The sequence below is a fragment of the Pyrus communis genome, chromosome 6, assembly GCF_041283825.1.
Source record: "Pyrus communis isolate YQ-2024b chromosome 6, ASM4128382v1, whole genome shotgun sequence".
Lineage (NCBI taxonomy): Eukaryota > Viridiplantae > Streptophyta > Magnoliopsida > Rosales > Rosaceae > Pyrus > Pyrus communis.
This window is the reverse complement of record NC_142570.1, coordinates 13,346,206-13,349,379: the sequence shown is the minus strand read 5'-3', so window position 1 is coordinate 13,349,379 and position 3,174 is coordinate 13,346,206. Positions and strand designations below refer to the sequence as shown.

General features: G+C 40.0%; 1 pseudogene; it reads left to right on the top strand.

Annotated features, from left to right (window-relative positions):
- The first annotated feature begins 264 nt into the window (after window positions 1-264).
- LOC137710020 (subtilisin-like protease 3 pseudogene) lies at window positions 265-1,928 on the top strand (annotated as a pseudogene).
- Window positions 1,929-3,174: the final 1,246 nt, after the last annotated feature.

Sequence of the window (3,174 nt, the reverse complement as noted above, 5' to 3'; positions counted from 1 at the left end):
GATACAAGATATATACAACCCTATAGTTGACTTTATAAAGCATAAAAGCTAACTAATAACTCTTGATTATTTACATAAACCAATATGGAGAGAATGAAGGGATCACGGTTTAACAGCAGATATGTTGGAGAGATTTGAGGTGGATTTAATACTCTTGTCATCCCCCCTGAAGAAAAACGAAAGAAAGTGTAGATTGAGCTTGGAAGCAAGGAAAGAGAACCGATCGCATGAAATTCCTTTGGTGAAGATATTAGCGATTTGGTGATGAGTGGAGATGTGTCAAGTTTGAAGGACACTGTGGGGGAGAAGTTCTCGAACAAAGTGGTAGTCAATCTCTATGTGACGAGTACATGCATGAAAAACAGGATTGGCTGTTATGTGAAGGGCAGAGACATTGTTGACGGAAATGCAAGGTGGAGTATGAAGAGGAGAAAAATAGCCTCCAAACTTACATTGTTTTTCTCAAAAAGCCCGTCTCCTCGAAATTTTCTGTAGAACCAGATTTTGACGGTATCAGTCATTTTTGCCTGAAACTATTGCAAATTCAAACCAGCAGAGGATCGTTCATACATACCGCACTGTGGTCACTGGATTTGCAGCTAAACTGACACTAGAAGATGTGAAAGCAATGGAAACCAAAGAAGGGTTTTTGTCGGCTCATCCCCAGAAAAACGTTTCTTTGCTAACTACTCATAGTCCTGACTTCTTGGGGTTACACCAAGGATATGGACTATGGAAACGAGCAAACTATGGTGAAGGTATGATAATAGAGCACTTGGATACTGGCATTGGACTCGATCATCCTTCATTCAGTGACGAAGGAGTATCCACTCCTCCAGCTAAATGGAAGGGCAAGTGCGACTTCAATGGAACAATGTGCAACAACAAGCTTATTGGTGCACAAAATTTTTTGGGTGCAGAAGAAGGGAATATTACCGGAACACCATTTGATTAACATGGACATGGGACCCTTACTTCTAACACCGCTGCTGGAAATTTTGTGCAAGGCACCAGTGTGTTTGGAGACCCGAAGGCATGGCACCTTATGCTCATTTGGCAATGTACAAAGTCTGCTACGGGCCTGGTTGTAGTGAAGCTGATACGTTAGCTGGTCTTGATGCTGCTGTTAAAGATGGCATGGACGTGCTCTCCCTCTCACTTGGAGGCTTCTCATTATCGTTCTACAATGATGTGATTACAATCGGTGTAATTGCAGCAATTAAAAAAGGAATATTTTTCAACTATGCAGCTAGAAATTCTGGACCTTTCCATGAATTTTATCAAATGAGGCCCCATGGATTCTCACAGTTGGAGCAAGTATCATTGACAAAAAACTAAAATTGAAATATGAGAAGCTCAAAACCTATGGCACTATTACAGAGATACGCTTGCTCCCAAGGTCGCTCACTTTTCATCCAGAGGACCAATCATTCCAAGCCCTGGAATTTTGAAACTCGACATCATTGCACCCGGCTTGGACATCCTAGCAGCATGGCCTAAATTAATGGACAATGCCATAGTTCCTAATCCTAAGGTAACATTTAACATAATTTATGGTACCTCAATGGCAACTCCTCACCTAAGTGGCATTGCAGCTCTGATCAAGAAATCACACCCTGATTGGTCTCCAGCTGCTATTCAATATGCCATCATGACAACCACTGATGTACTAAACATCGCAGGCACGCCCATCGTTGATCAAAGGTTAAACCCGTGGACGTCTTTGTAACCGATGGAGGCCATGTCAACCCTGCAAAGGCAAATGACCCGGGGCTCATCTTCGACATAAAACCAGGGGATTACTTTCCTTACTTGTGCGGTTTGAATTACAATGAAACAACAATTATATCATCACCCAACATATAGTAAAATGCTCGGAAGTCGGACTAAACAAGGTTGTAGATCGTTGCAAGTTATTAATTTGTTAAGTGAGCATGACAGTGGGCACATACCATTTAAATATTCAACAAATATATGTACCATGTATGTGTATGTGGGATGTATGACACAATAAACATAACTTGGACATAAGATACTTTTTGGCTGGAAAAACCCACTTCTAGGTTAAAAAACCGGGGACTCTCCACTGAGTCCAATCCACCAGTGTAAACAAAGGTTCATACAAAGACCACATAAGCTCAATTCCTTGATCCCTATCTAAGGAGCAGCTTTACGTTTGTGCAACCTTGCCTTACACGAGATGGACTCATTCGGTCTTCATGAAGTGGCAGCTCCTCTTAAGCTCATCACCTTGTGGCACCGAGATCAACACGATCAATGATGTGATATGATTTTATGACATACACATGAAATCTAGATTCAATTGACCAGTCAGATTCCCCAGTCAAATAGTTGAAGGAAGAATCTAACTTGAATCCAAAAGCTTGGTCTAAAACCAAATTTAAAGCTTAAAACCAGACCAAGACTTAAATGAAAAACCTTAAAATAATGCAACCCTAATAGACAATGATTGTGTATTTATTGCATGAGGAAGGTTTGGTAGTTAGGGTTCATAAATGGAGAAGATGCAAGCTTAAAGCTTTTAAGGTAACTCTCCTTCTCTCTCTCTAAAACTAAGTTCTAAACCCTAAAGAACAATCTCCCCTTAAAGTAAATATACCCAAGGAAATCAGATTTTTAGTCAACCAACTTGTCCCAATGACACTTGTCGGCTGCAAAAGAGATCTAGGCAAATCAATGGCCAGAAACTGACTACCATTAGAAAGGTGTCAGTCAGCCCATGTGGGTTGCCTTAATCTGTGTGTCTAGACAGCTAGAAGTTAGCGCGCAAAACTGACTAGACAATCAAACTAGACATAATGCAACACAAATAGAAATATGAAATGCACGTGTATGAACAAACCTTTGAGTTCAAATGTACCATTTCTTGTACATTCACTCCAATAACAACAACCCATAATTTGAGTATATTCTAAAGCTAGATTGAGCATGTGTGATGGTTCAATTACAATATATGACAAGGAAAGCAAAACACTTAAAGCTAGACTTTACAACCTCCCCCTTTTGGCTTTCCTTGACAAAATATCCTAAGCCTATAACTAATTTCACTCAAAACCATCACTCAAGAGAACATCAAGCAACAAAAGAAGACCAAATAACGACTTTTGCAAAAGAACAATTCTTGACAAGAACAAGTGACATTTATTATGGGTA